The sequence below is a fragment of the Garra rufa genome, chromosome 18, assembly GCF_049309525.1.
Source record: "Garra rufa chromosome 18, GarRuf1.0, whole genome shotgun sequence".
NCBI lineage: Eukaryota > Metazoa > Chordata > Actinopteri > Cypriniformes > Cyprinidae > Garra > Garra rufa.
Window position 1 is genome coordinate 4555419 of NC_133378.1, and position 15581 is coordinate 4570999.

A 15581-nucleotide genomic window follows, 5' to 3' on the forward strand; every position below is an offset into this window, starting at 1 on the left:
CCACAGCAACATTAAAAATAGTCTAGATAAGTGTACAATGTTTTATTCATTTAACATGTTTAATATTGGGGCATCCAAGTTATTTGACATATTTGAACTTTTTTTTTTTCAAAGTAACACAATAGTTACTTTCTCTGGTAATTAGTTACTTTTATCAATTATTACTTTTTACCAACACTATTATCCATTTATTTTTTTTCTCAAATCTGTTTGATTTTTTTCTAAATTTCATTTTTCCATTTTAATTTTTCTGAATAAAATTTTTATATATATTTTTTTCTAGACTCTGTTTAGAAAAAAATACATTTTTAAGGCTATATGAAATACTTTCTTTTTTTTTTTTTTTTTTTTTTACCAAATTCAGTGTTTTCTATTAATTTTCTGGATTTCATTTGAATGGTTTTATTACATTTTTATAATCAAAAGCATCTCTAATAAATGTATTTTATTTAAAAAATAATTTACTATTATTTTATTAATTTATTTTCTTAAATAATTTTAAAATATTTTTTTCTGGTAAATATTCCTTAAAAATAATGTTTTAATAACAATTTTACTATTAGTCATAGTACTATCATTACATTTAGTAATATATGTGTCACAATTTATTCAAGTTAAACAACATTTATTTTGACAGTTGCTTTGAAGTTTCTGTCTGTATATGATATGACAATAGTTCTTCTCGAAAGAAACTGTAAAAATCTAATGCAGTGACTCTTAGAACAGCTCTGGAGATTATGTTTATGTGTTTATGTACTCATATATCGAGGCGGCAGCTGAAAACACCGCAAGCGCCACACACTCAGTATGAGTGTCATAAATGAAACCACATTTTTGTGCCATTCATTCACACAGAGACACGCAGCGCATGCAGGATTCATATTTAAATAGTATTTTTGTGGCTTAATATTCACAGATTCACTTAATATTCACAGGTTTGATTTAAGTGTTAAGTGTTTTGATTTCCATGACTATTCCATTTCCATTCCACATGACTGGATTTCGCATCGTGGAAATCATAGGGCCCTAAATCAGCATATTAGAATGATTTCTAAAGGATCATGTGACGCTGAAGACTGAAGTAATGATGCTAAAAATTCAGTTTTGCATCACAGAAATAAATTACATTTTAAAATATATTCAAATAGAAAACACTTATTTTAAATTGTAATAATATTTCGCAATAATACTGTTTTTCTGTATTTATAATCAAATAAATGCAGCCTTGGTGAGCGTAAAACATGCAAAATACTGAGATGACAAACTGTGGCCGCTCTGTTGACAGCATGACCACAACTGAGGGAAAAATCTTTTAAGTAGACAGTGACAAAGACCATAGAAAGATCTCTGTAATTCAAAAACAACAAAATAATATATAAAAGATGACCGATGAATGAATTCATAAAAACGATTGACTCTCTCTTGTCTCTTCAGCAAAGCCTCAGTGGGTTCAGACGATGCGAGACAACGCTCTGTCAATTGAAGAGAGATTGTTCTGGGAGTGTAAGGCCAACGGGAAGCCCAAACCTTCATACAGCTGGCTGAAGAATGGAGAACTACTGGCAGCCGAGGTAAAACTCAAGCAGCGGCTAGAGTAATGGTGTAGTCGTAAAAAGACGAGGGCCTGTCCAAAGATCCTTGGGTCAAGTCTCAGCAGGGGAGCTCTGTTAAATGTATATGACAAAAGTTGTATTGATTATATAATGCCTAAATCTCAGTCTTTGTTGTTTGAGTTGAATGCACAGCTATTTTAAAATTCTTTTCATCGCTGTTGCTCTGATTCACAGGACAGGATCCAGATAGAGAACGGAGCCCTGACCAATCAGCTCCCGTAAACCTCTCAGATGCTGGCATGTATCAGTGTGTCGCTGAGAACAAACACGGAATCATTTATTTTGGTGCCGAATTGGTGGTGTTAGGTAAGAGAACCTCCTGTACCTTTCTCATTTCCAATTATCTTGTGCCTTTGTTCACTCTGCAGCACCATCTCAGCAAACACGATGCATTTCTGCAGCATTTCATTACACTGCTTTTTGGTTGCGGTTTTGCATTTGCAGTGTAGCATTTAAAAACGGCCTAAAAAACTGAAATCACAAATTAATGTACATTATATAAATTAAATGTTTTATAAATGTGAAAATATTTCATTTATGTATGTATTTATTTATTTATTTATTTTTATTTTCATTTTTATTTTTAAATAATAGTATGAAACAAAATCATAATTTATTGCAGGGAACTGAATGGCAGTTAAAATAAAAAATAAGTTTAACAAATGAATAAATCTAAACTTTTTTTAACATTAATAATAATAGTTTTAGTTATTTTAGTACATCAAGTTAAACTAAATGAAAATAAGAAATGTTGCCTTGAAAACTAGTTTTTGTTCTATTTTATTTCAGTTAACACTGAATTTTATTTAATAATGAAAATGTTTAATGAAAACTATAACCCTGGATCAATATAAAAAAAGTTAATATTGTTAAATTATAGTTAAATTGAAATAATGGTTCTTTTTATATATTTTTGATATATATTTTCATATATTTTAATGTAACTTCATCTGTGATACAAAAAAAACTAAATCTGTGAGGAAAAACTGAATTTTTATTTTAGAAATTTGGTGCTCAACTATTATTTCTTGTTATTTCTGGTTGAAAAGACTTTGTATTTTATTTTATTTTATTTTGTTTTATTTTATTTTATTTTATTTTATTTTATTTTATTTTATTTTATTTTATTTTATTTTATTTTATTTTATTTATTTTTTTTAGTTCCCTGCCAGATGTGATTATTTATATATATATATATATATATATATATATATATAGACAATTGGAGAAATATTAAAAATACTAAAATTGGGAAAAATATTGAAATAAGATGTGATCCAATGCATAGTTTTTATTATTAGTTATTTTATTTTATTTTATTTTATTGTATTTCATTTTATTTTATTTTATTGTATTGTATTGTATTTTATTTTATTTTATTTTATTTTATTTTATTTTATTTTATTTTATTTTATTTTATTTTATTTTATTTCATTATTATTTTATTATTTTATTTTATTTTATTTTATTTTATTTTATTGACTGCCATTCAGTTCCCTGCCAGATGTGATGACATATGAAAATAATTATTTTTATGTAGGTAAAGTTGGAGAAAAATAAAAAAAAAATATTAAAGTTGGGAAAAATATTGAAATGATAACTTTTTTAAATGTAATTTTATGTATATATATATATATATATATATATATTACAGCATTTATTAATCTTTTTTAATGTTAATAATGTTCATGTTAACTGTGTACATTAAATAATATACAACATAATGTACAACTTTACATTTTAATAATGTATTAGTAAGTTTTGAACTTTATATTAGCCAACATTAATAAATGCTATATAATTATTTTTCATGTTAACTAATATAGTTTTTATTTTTTATTTATCTTTATTTTATTTTATTTATTATTCATCATAACACTCCCAGCAATACATTGCTTTTTCTCAATAGCTGATTAAAAGCCACACTTTCCTCATTTGCGAGGAAAGAAAATGTAAACACTAAAGCAACATTTATTTTGCAAGCTTTTAACAAGTAACACTGATAACAGTTATAATAGCATGTAGGTGTCATTCACCTGTTTTAGACTAGAATAGATAAAGTAAACTAAGTCTAGAGCACCTTTTCACAAAAAATAAAAAACTACAGTGTGCTGGAGTTATATATATATATAAATGATGGAGAGCAGACTTTGAGTCAGTACTTTTTAATGTAGCTCTGAGTCACTGGTTCAATTGGCACTACAAAGGAATGACTAGTGCAGTTTGCGAAAAGAAAAAAAAAGAAGGTTGAAACTGCAGTATGACTGATCATGAATATCAGAACACAGCTCTCATCCACTGGTGTGCGCTGAGGTTTTTACAGGCAAATAAACTCTCAAAATGGGCTCACACACCAAGGAGCTGCCCTCTTTTCAACATTTCCCATAAGAACATTGATTTTGCAACATTTAGAGTGGGGTGGCGTGGCACTGGGACTTTCAGTAATGTTAATCCACTATTGATTGGCTGGTGGGAGATGAGGAACTGTGGCCGCTCTGTTGACAACATGACAAAGCTACAACTGAGGGCTTCACTGGTGGAAAAACCTTCGAGTAGACAGTGACAAAGACCAGAGAAGGATCTTTGTCATCAGCTCATACAGGGACAGAAAGAGAGATGCTGGAAAGTGGGTAGAGGTCATTAAGGACACCTCTGCTTTCTGACTGCAGCCAATTCCTTCACTGGTCTTGTCTAATGATGTTTGTGTAGGAGCCAGCAACCCTCCACGGGCTAATTAGGTAATAGAGATGCTATTTAACAATGCTTTAGGCCACAGCGTGTTCGCTATGACAGTGCATAAGCGGCTTTCCCATTCACAGCGCTGGTTAAACGCAGCTTCTCGGCAGAGGAGATACATTAGACCCAATTAGTGCTAGTCTTTTAGCGTTGCGTCATCGCTGTCGGAAAATGTCTTTCACATAGGGGCTGCTTTAAAAGCTGGACAACTTATATAAACACTGGTGTCGTCTGATTGTGTAATATCAGCATGGGTTGATGTTATCCTCTATTATATCCCTGTTATTAACAGGTTTAGGGTTTTATACCATAGCCATGCATTTTAAGGGAGAGTTCACTCAAAAAAAATTCTGAGAAGTTCAAAAAAACTTCTATTTTTATTTATTATTGTTTAGGTTGCTGTACACGTGTTTGTTGTTAGAGAGAGAGAGAGAAAGAGAGAGATAGTCAGTAATTTTTTATGGTGGTGAAAGAAGTCCCTTATACTTAACAAGTATTTATTTGATCATACTACAGTTATTTTAGTATCACTGAGATGCCATTATAGGTCATTTTTTAAATTTGATTTTATTTTTATAAAAATAAATTTTATAAATATTTTTTATAGTTTTTATTATTTTAGTCTAATTGAGATACTATTATAGTTTATATTTTGAATTTTATTTTTTACATTTTATTTTTTATAAGATATTTTTTATAAAAATACATTTTTAAACCAGTGTTATTTTAGTATAATTGAGATATTTTGAATTTGATTTTATTTTTGTAAATATAAGTTTTATGAATAATTTTAGAGTTGTTTTTTTAAACCAGTGTTATTTTAGTATAATTTAGATATTTTTATAGTTAATATTTTGAATTTGATTTGATATTTATAAATATAAATGTTATAAATAATTTTAGAGTAGTTATTTTAAACCAGTGTTATTTTAGTATCATTTAGATATTGTTATACTTAGTATTTTGAATTTGATATTATTTTTTTATAAATATAAATTTTACAATTTTTTTTATTATTTTTAAAAATTATTTTAGTATCATTTAGATACTATTACGGGTCATATTTTGAATTAGATTTTATTTTTATAAATATAAATTGTATGAATATTTTTTATATCTTTTTTTCAAACCAGTGTTATTTTAGTATCATTGAGATATTTCTATAGTTAATATTTTGAATTTGATTTGATTTTTATAAATTTTCTTTTAAAAAAGTTTATGATTTTTTATTATTTTAGTATCATTTAGATACTATTATAGTTAATATTTTGAATTTAATTTAATTTTTATAAATATACTTTTTATAAATTATTTTAGAGTTTTGTTTTCTAACCAGTGTTATTTTAGTATAATTGAGATGTTTTTTATAGTTAATATGTGACCCTGGACCACAAAACCAGTCTTAAGTCGCTGGGGTATATTTGTAGCAATAGCCAAAAATACATAGTATGGGTCAAAATTATTGATTTTTCTTTTATGTCAAAAATCATTAGGAAATTAAGTAAAGATCATGTTCCATGAAGATTTTTTGTAAAATTCCTACTGTAAACCTATCAAAATGTAATTTATGATTAGTAATATGCATTGCTAAGAACTTAATTTGGACAACTTTAAAGGTGATTTTCTCAGTATTTTGATTTTTTGCACCCTTAGATTTCAGATTTTCAAATAGATGTATTTCGGCCAAATATTGTCCTATCCTAACAAACCATACATCAATAGAAAGATTATTTATTGAGCTTTCATATGATGTATATATCTCAGTTTTGTAAAATTTAACCTTATGACTGGTTTTGTGCTCCAGGGTCACATATTTAGAATTTGGTTTTATTTTAATAAATATAGATTTTATAAATGTTTATTTTTTTAAACTAGTTTTTTTTTTTGTATCATAGAGATATTGTTATATTTAATATTTTAATTTTAATTCATTTTTATATATATATATATATTTTTTTTTTTCCAAACCTGTTATTTTAGTATTGAGATACTATTGTAGTTCATATTTTTAATTTGATTTTATTTTTAGAAATATAAATTTGATATTTTTTCAAACCAGTGTTATTTTAGTAGTTACTGTTATAGTTAATATTTATTTTTTTGCAAATATACATTTTATAAATATTTTTATGATGTTAATTATAGTTAAAGTTTTTGTAATTTTATGTTTTTGTCATTTTTATTAGTTTTTGTTGTTTTTAAATATGTCAATATACATTTGTTTTTAAAATGAAGTTTTAGTTATTTTACAGTTTTGTTATTTTAGTACATTAAGTTAAATTAAATGAAAATTTCCTTGGAAATTGGCTGAAATAATTTATTTCAATTATACAATTTTATTCAGTTTTTTATGGGTTAACATATTTTACAATGTACTTTTTTTCTGTCAAAGTAAAAAAAAAAAAAAGATTTTTTTTTTTTTTTTTTTTTTTTCAGATGGTCCAAATAACCAAATAAAGACTAGGTCAGATTGTGGTAGTCAACTGCACCCTACACAACCTAGTTCTCAAAACCACCCTCACGATGGGAAGCTGCACCGTCCAAATTGCATTCATCACTAATTTTCTTACCTGATTTGCATAATTCCTTTAGTGAAGCGCTAAAACAACAGTGAGCGTGCAACTGAAGTCCCTCTAGGATTTGCATTGAACTATTCCTTTAAGAGAAAATGCTAAAGTGGTCCTACATCAGCAGTGCGCGCACACACACACACACACACACACACACAAAATGCTGCTTTCGGCCCTTCTGTCCGTTTACAGTAATGCGCGCGAGGCATCCGCGCCTGAGGCGTCAGTTTGACTCTCTTGGCCCTGTGTTTTTCCACAGCCTCGCCCCCAGACTTTTCCAGAAGCCCTCTCAGAGCTCTGCTTAAAGCCAAGACGGGCAGCACAGTCACCATGGACTGCAGGCCGCAGGCTTTTCCCACAGCCATCAGCATGTGGAGGAAAGGCAACGAACCGGTGCAGAGCTCAGAAAGGTACAGATACAATCATTCCTCCTCTCTTTTCTTTGTATTCTTGTCCTTAATTCCTCAAGGCTTCACCCCAGCAGTCCTGCTATGTTCACACTATCGGTACACAGCCTGCAACTTAACAGTTATCAAAAGGAAGCTGCATTGCCAATTGTGGTAGCTCACTGACCATAACACTCATGAATTATAAAGCAGGCCATTAGGCCGGGCCGGCAGGAGGTCGCTCGGCATTTTGGGTTGAGTCTGTCAAGTATGAAATGATTCCTGGTAGGAGGCCACTTGAGGAAGCACAGCGGATCGCAAGCTTGGCTCTTTTTATAATGAAGTTGGATTAAATAGTATGGGGAGAATCCTGTCAAGGGTGGAGAACTACTGTGGGAAAACAATAGATTTGCATTAAGCCACAGTTGTTTGTTTTGAGAGCATTCGCTGAGACCTCCTAAGTCCAATTTAACTGTATGCGCATTGCCGGGGAATTGTGCATTACAGCATTAACATTCCACTGCTGGGTTACTGTACCAGCATTTGCTGTCTGGTACTCCAGATGAGATATTGTGAATAGCTGTTGATATATAAGGGAGGCCTGGGGCAATTGTAAGATCTTTCACATTTTTTTTTTCATAAATCAAACATATACATCTATATGCCAGCAGTAATAGTGCCATTACATTTTTACATTGAGAAAGCCTTGAGAATATTGTTGAATTTAATACAAGAATTTACCATTACGGTCACTTGTAAGGCTAGACAAATGCTTGGAAAATACTCATCGTAATATTCTTTGTATACACTGCTGTTCAGAAGTTTACGATCATTTTTAACAGTTTTTATAGAAGTCTCTTATGCTCATTAAAGTTTGACCAAATATAATAAAAGAAAAAAGTAATATTGTGAAATATTATTGCAATTTAAAATAACATGTTTCTGTTTTAATATATTTTAAAATATAATTTATTCCTGTGATGCAAAGCTGAATTTTCAGCATCATTACTAGTCTTCAGTGTCACATAATCCTTCAGAAATCATGAAAATATGCTGATTTATTATCAATGTCGGAAACCGTTGTGCTCCTTAATATTTTTTTGCAACCTGTGATACTTTTTTCAGGATTTTTTGATGAATAAAAAGTTTTAAAGAACAGCATTTATTCAAAATAAAAATCTTTTCTAATGATATAAGCCTTTACTATCACTTTGTATCAGTTTAACACATCCTTGCTGAATAAAAGTATTAATTTCTTTAAAACAAAAAGTTACATTTTTTACATTTTTACATTGAGAAAGTCTTGAGAATATTGTTGAATTTAATACAAGAATTTACCATTACGGTCACTTGTAAGACTAGAAAAATGCTTAAAATACTCACTCAAATCATAATATTTTTATTATAATCTCATTGCCTTAGTATACACTGCTATTTAGAAGTTTACCATCAGTATGATTTTGAATGCTTTTTATAGAAGTATCTTATGCTCATTAAAGTTTAATCAAATATAATAAAAAAACGGAATATTGTGAAATATTATTGCAATTTAAAATAACAGGTTTCTCTTTTAATATATTTTATAATATATTTTATTCCTGTGATGCAAAGCATCATTACTACAGTCTTCAATCCTTCTGAAATCATTCTAATATGCTGATTTATTATCAATGTTGGAAACCGTTGTGCTCCTTAATATTTTTTGCAACCTGTGATACTTTTTTCAGAATTTTTTGATGAATAAAAAGTTTAAAAGAACAGCATTTATTCAAAATAAGAAATCTTTTCTAATCACTTTTTATCAATTTAACACATCCTTGTTGAATAAAAGTATTAATTTCCTTAAAACAAAAAAGACATGTTCTGATCTCAAACTTTGAACGGTGAAGTATATTTTTACAAAATATTTCTGTTTTCAATAAATGCTGTTCTTATTAACGTTTTATTCCTCAAAAAATCCTGGAAAAAAGTATCCAAGATTGCAAAAAAAGTATTGAGCAGCACAACTGTTTCAAAATTGATCATAAATCAGCATATTAGATTGAAATGCTGTTAATAAGAACTGCGTTTATTTAAAATAGAATCTTTTGTAACAATATACACTACTGTTCAAAGTTTGGGGTCAGTCAGTTTTAATGTCTTGTTTTTTGTTTGAAAGAAATTAATACTTTTATTCAGCAAGGATGTGTTAAATTGATCAAAAATGATAGTAAAGACTTCTGTTTTTAATAAAAGCTGTTCTTTTTAACTTTTTATTAATCGAAAATCCTAAAAAAAAGTATTAGAGGTTTCAAAAAAATATTAAGCAGCATAACTGTTTCCAACATTGATAATAAATCATCATATTAATTTGATTTCTGAAGGATCGTGTAACACTAAAGACTATATTAATAGCTGATGAAAACTCAGCTTTACATCACGGCAATAAATTCAATTCAAAGTATATTAAAATAGAAAAATGCAATTTTAAAGTACAATAATAATTTACAATATTACTGTTTTTTCAGTATTTTTAATTAAACACAGCCTTGATGAGCAGAAAAGACCTCTTTAAAAAAAAACATTAAAAATCTTACATAGCAAATAAAAGGCTATCTTGCTTAATATTTTTGTCTTGTTTCTAGTCAAAATATGTTAAAAAAAAATCCTACATTAAGGTACATTTGCTAAAATGACATAAGATATTTACTATTGCTTTAAGCAAAATGCACTTAATTTATTTTTTTTTTCCCCCGGAAACAAATAAAATTATCTGCCAGTTGTGTAAGTAAAATATTCTTAAAGCAAGATTATTTTACTTACCCAAATGGCAGATAATTTTACTTATTTTAAGCAAGCTGCACATAATTTAGTTTTTTTTTTTCCCCTGGAAACAAGACTAAATATTTTATCTTGCTTATCTAGTAAATGCTCCTTTATTTAAGAATGTTTTAGATATTTGGACTAGCAACAAGATAGAAACAAAAATACTAAGTAAGATAAGCCTTTTTTTTTTTTTTTTTTTTTTTTTTTTTTTTTTTTGCAGTGTACTGATCCCAAACTTTTGAACGGCAGTGTGTATTAACATTACAAAGTAGTTTTTTTAATGGATATAATGCTAATTTCTTTAGATCACAGAAATAATATACACTACCATTCAAAATGTTGTGGTCAGTAAGATTTTTTTAATTGAAAATAATACATTTCTTAAGCATGGATGCAATAAATTGCTGAAAATTGACAGTAAAGTCTCCAGTTTTTTACATTATAATATAAGATATTCTATTTCAAATAAATGGCTCTATTGAACAAATACCTAAAAAATCCAGTTTCCCCAAATATTGAGAAGTAAATCATATTATAATGATTTCTGAAGGATCATGTGACACATAAGACTGTAGTAATGATACTGAAAATTAAGCTTTGCATCACAGAAATAAATTACATTCTGAAATATATTCAAACTTATTTTAAGTTGTAATAACACTTCACAATATTATTTTACTGCATTTGTGATCAAATAAATCTACATATAATTGTATAAAATAAGTTACAGCCATTTCTATTAAAATATATTGATCAGCTGGTACTCCAAAAAAATTATTTTAATTCAGTCATGCCTTTTTTTAATTACTAGTGTAACTACATTGTAACTACATATAAAATTGCCCTCTGCCACAAAGCCAAGAAAAAACACCAGCAACTGTGTAAGAGGCTTGTCATACAGAGTTGTAAAGACTTAAAGTGTCTCAGATTGCAGGTAAATAGTAATTACTGTAAATGAAATTGAAAGCACTTCAGATGCACATGAGAAAATAAGGTTTGTATTTCTTAAGAGTATGTACATTAAGAGCATGTTAAAAATGTAGAAATAGTCAGGAAGGGCTAATTCAAATCATGGGGCGGTAGATTGAGCGATGCAGCCTGCTATTACGGCTCGTCGCTTTACGTCTGAATGACTGTTCAGCTTCATTGGCTCTCGGGCAGCTGCATGCACCGAGCCATGGAGAGCATCCAATGTACGGAGATTTATGTGCCATTCTAAAGAAACACATTATGGTCTTCTTACTACATTTCTACGGTTCCCGAAAGATAAAACACATTAGTACTCGGAAATCTAGCTCCATTATGTGTTAACCAAGTTGAAATTTGATTTGAGAGGATTGTGCTTCTCTCCTTTAGGATAACTTTACTCCCTGATGGAACACTTAGAATTACAAATGTGACCAAGATGGACGGAGGAAACTACGCTTGCTTGGCTAGAAACCAGTTTGGTGCGGCCAGCACTACAGGAAGACTGCTGGTCACAGGTATGGATTACTGTAACAGCATTATAGCCTGGGCTTCCACTTTCCACTTTTTGTCGTTCAACTGTGGGAATGTTATGTGGGAAGTGGTGATTTGTCTCCAAACTCTGGAGGCTTCACAGGCAATTGTGTTCTTGATACGGCTGCCCAATTAATCAAAATCATGACAGTTTTGTGAAGAGAAGAGTTAATCCAAAAATACAAATTCTGTCATTTACTCTCCCTCATGTCGCTGCAAACATTTCCTTCTTCTGTGGAACGCAAACAAGGAATGATATTATAAGGAAAGTCTCAACTGTTTCTGTCAATACAGTGGAAGTCAATGGGGTCCAAAAGGAACATAAATGTAGCATGTGTGATAATGAGGCTATTTACTTCAAGAATAATTTGGACTTTGCTACTTTGTATCCCACAGTTCTGACTTTATAATTCAATTCAATTCAAGTTTATTTGTATAGCGCTTTTCACAATACAAATCGTTGCAGAGCAGCTGTACAAAAGTTTTAGGCTACTACAATATATTTAGTAGCTTATTAGTGGTGAGTACTGTATGTTAAGTCGATGTACATATGATATAAATGTTAAAATCAGTAACTGTGTAATCAAACAGATGATGAACACTAATTGCAATGATTATGTGCTGTAATCAACTTGTAGGAAAATTATGTAGTGCTGTATGTTGTTTCAAGGCTGGCATCATCTGCGGTCCTCTGAGGGGTTGGCATCATCTCTCACACGCACTGTGAGTCAGAGTTGTAAGATATAAATTCACAATTCTGAGAACATATCAGTTTTTATTTTCCCCTTTAAGAATTGGACTTTTTATTCCACAATTCGGATGCATGATACAAACTCACAATTCTGACTTTTTTTCTCAGAGTTTTGAATGTCAGAATTGACAAGCACGCAGTTCTGAAGAAAAAAAAATCACAATTCTTGGAAATAAAGTTGACTTTTTTCTCAGAATTGCAATTTTGAGTTATTAAGTCAGAATGGTGAGATATTAATTTGCAATTCTAAGAACATATCACTTTTTATTTTCCACCTCAAAATTGGACTTTGTAACTTTTTATCTCACAATTCTGACTTTTTTTGGGCCATTGTGAGTTTACGTCTCACAATTCTGACCTTTTTCCTTAGAATTGTGAGATATAGTCGCAATTGCGAGTTATAAAGTCAGAATTGACATAAATTCGCAATTCTGAGAAATAAACTCGCAATTCTGGTAAATAAAGGTGACTTTTTTCTGACTGTATAACACGCAATTTTGAGTTATTAAGTCAGAATTGTGAGATAAATTTTGAGAACATATCAGTTTTTAATTTTCCCCTCTTTTTATCTTTTTATCTCACAATTCTAACTTTTTTCTGCAATTGCGAGTTTACATTTCACAATTCTGACTTTTTTTTTCTCAGAATTCAGTTCAGATGCAATTCAGAGTTATAAAGTTAGAATTGACAAATTCGCTATTCTGAGAAATAAACTTGCAGTTCTGGAAAATAAAGTCAACTTTTTTCAGAATTGCAAGTTTATATATTGCTATTGTGACTTTTTTCTTGGAATTGCAAGTTTATATTTCACAATTTTGACTTTTTTCACAATTTACATCTTGCAATTTTGACTGAATTCTTATCTCAGAATTGTGAGATATAAATTCGCAATTGAGGGTAAAAAAGTCATTATTGCGAGATATGATCTCTTTTTTTATTTAGATTAACTCAATTAACTTTTTTTTTTAATTATTTTTATCAGCTGTTACTTAAGTGTCACATGATCCTTCAGAAATCATTCTAATATGCTGATTTATTATTAGAATGATCAATGTTGGATAATATCAACAGTTGTGCTGCCAAATATTTTTTGGAACCTGTGATTTTTTTTTGTCAGGATTCTTTCATGAATAACAAGTTTAAAAAGTACAGTGTTTATTCAAAATATAAACATTTTATAACAATGTAAATTATTTATTATTAACTTTTAATAAACTTTTAATTATTAGCTTTATACATCCTTGGTGAATAAAAGTATTAATTTCTTTAAAAAAAAAAGAAAGGAAACAATAAAAATGTACTGACCCCAAACTTTTGAACGGTAGTGTATATAGATTTGTATATTTGATTTAGACTCTGTATACTTTACTGTGTAATTTATTTGATAACCTCAGAAAACTTACATTAAACCACTGGTGTTGTATGATTTACTTTGACAGTACCTTTATGTCCTTTTTGGAGCTTAAAACTGTTGGACCCCATTGACTTTTATTGTATAAACAAAAACAGCTGAACGATATCTTCAAAAATCTTATTTATGTTTGACAAATAAAGAAAATCATACAAAGTTGAGTAAATGAGAATGCATTTCAATTTTTTTGAGTGAAATATCCCATCCTGACCTGACCTGACAGTTACCCTAGAACAACTTTTATATTTATGCATTTAGCAGGTGCATTTATCCAAATTAACTTACAACAGAGGAAAAAAAAGCAACAAATAGATTCATCCAGAAGAGGCATATACAAAGGCCAATTAGAGGATTTCTGTTTCGTGTAGTTCTTTCTGTTGCTATAATGCATTCTGAAAGGAAAGTTGTTTGATTGCTTTCTGGGGCTTACATGCTCCTCTAGTGTAATGCGATGGGTTGAGCGGTTCAGCTCTCCAACTGGCAGGTTTGTATTTTTTTTCTCTCAGCTCAGCTCAATAGGGATGGGATACAGTGGCTTTTTGTGTGTTTTTTGTAATTACCCATTTTCACGCTCCGCTTATGGCATTGCAATTACCCTGGATTACACTAATGGAGTGTGTGGTGGTGTAGGTTATAGGTTGAGCGTGCACAATTTAGAGAGAAAAATATAGAATGCTGCATTTCCACTCTAGGTTTTGCTGAGATTACTACATCACAGTCTTTCACAGCAGATTCCACACCAGCAGATTTGAATATGAATCTGGAAGGAAGTAACCTCTGCATTAAGCAACTGGGCACTTAAACACTGGTCATCAAAGAGGTCATATCAGTTGAATAGTAATTAAATTTACCCTTAAAAGTTTAAAATTCATGAAGTTAATTACACTAAAATGTTATTTTCCAGAACTGATAAAAACATTATTGTAACTAATAATACTAAAACTAATAAACTAACCAATTTATATTTCTAGATGTGTGTGTTTGGGTGTGTGTGTGTGTGTGTGTGTGTGTGTGTGTGTGTGTGTGTGTGTGTGTGTGTGTGTGTGTGTGTGTGTGTGTGTGTTTGTTTTTGTGACATATCGGGACACAAATTTGTGTAATAACATGGGTATGACATAGGTATTACAAGGAGAGGGTGACTTATGAGGACATTGTCCATGTCCCCACTTTTCAAAAGGCTTATAAATCACGTTATAAATACATTTTTTTTTTTTTAAATGTAAAGATATGCACAGTCTCCTGTGAGGGCTAGGTTTAGGTGTAGGGAAGGTGTAGGGTGATAGCAAATATCGTTTGTACAGTATAAAAACCATTACGTCTATGGAATGTCCCCACAATTCACAAAAACAAACGTGTGTGTGTGTGTGTGTGTGTGTGTGTGTGTGTGTGTGTGTGTGTGTGTGTGTGTGTGTGTGTGTGTGTGTGTGTGTGTGTGTGTGTGTGTGTGTGTGTGTGTTTGTTTTTGTGACATATCAGGACACAAATTTGTGTAATAACATGGGTATGACATAGGTATTACAAGGAGAGGGTGACTTATGAGGACATTGTCCATGTCCCCACTTTTCAAAAGGCTTATAAATCACGTTATAAATACTTTTTTTTTTTTTAAATGTAAAGATATGCACAGTCTCCTGTGAGGGCTAGGTTTAGGTGTAGGGAAGGTGTAGGGTGATAGCAAATATCGTTTGTACAGTATAAAAACCATTACGTCTATGGAATGTCCCCACAATTCACAAAAACAAACGTGTGTGTGTGTGTGTGTGTGTGTGTGTGTGTGTGTGTGTGTGTGTGTGTGTGTGTGTGTGTGTG

General features: G+C 30.1%; 1 pseudogene; it reads left to right on the top strand.

Annotated features, from left to right (window-relative positions):
- Positions 1–15581, top strand: part of LOC141291468 (contactin-3-like) — a 54212-nt pseudogene that overhangs the window by 1740 nt on the left and 36891 nt on the right.